Below are 327 nucleotides of genomic sequence, written 5' to 3'. Positions count from 1 at the left end.
TTTTTCCTCCAAGAAATGCATATTTGAACATCAAAAATCTTGCCTCCTCTTCACAAAACACAGAACGATCTGGACAGGTGTTTGCCACTTAAAAAATGTGAGATGATGTCATAATATTGGCGGAAAATGAGAAGAAAGAAGGAGACGAGGAAATAGAAGAGAGCGGATGGGTGAAAGGAAGGGAAAGGAGAATGGAGTAAAGGACTAATCGAGATAGAAATAGTGGAAAAAAGAAGAATTGAGAAAGTATAAACACGAAGGAAATGAAGTAAAGAGATATGAGGAATAGAAGTGAAGCACTGATAAAGTCTAAAGGAAAGAGATGGA

Source organism: Penaeus monodon, chromosome 19 (assembly GCF_015228065.2).
Source record: "Penaeus monodon isolate SGIC_2016 chromosome 19, NSTDA_Pmon_1, whole genome shotgun sequence".
NCBI classification, from domain to species: domain Eukaryota; kingdom Metazoa; phylum Arthropoda; class Malacostraca; order Decapoda; family Penaeidae; genus Penaeus; species Penaeus monodon.
This window is presented reverse-complemented; position numbering follows the sequence as displayed.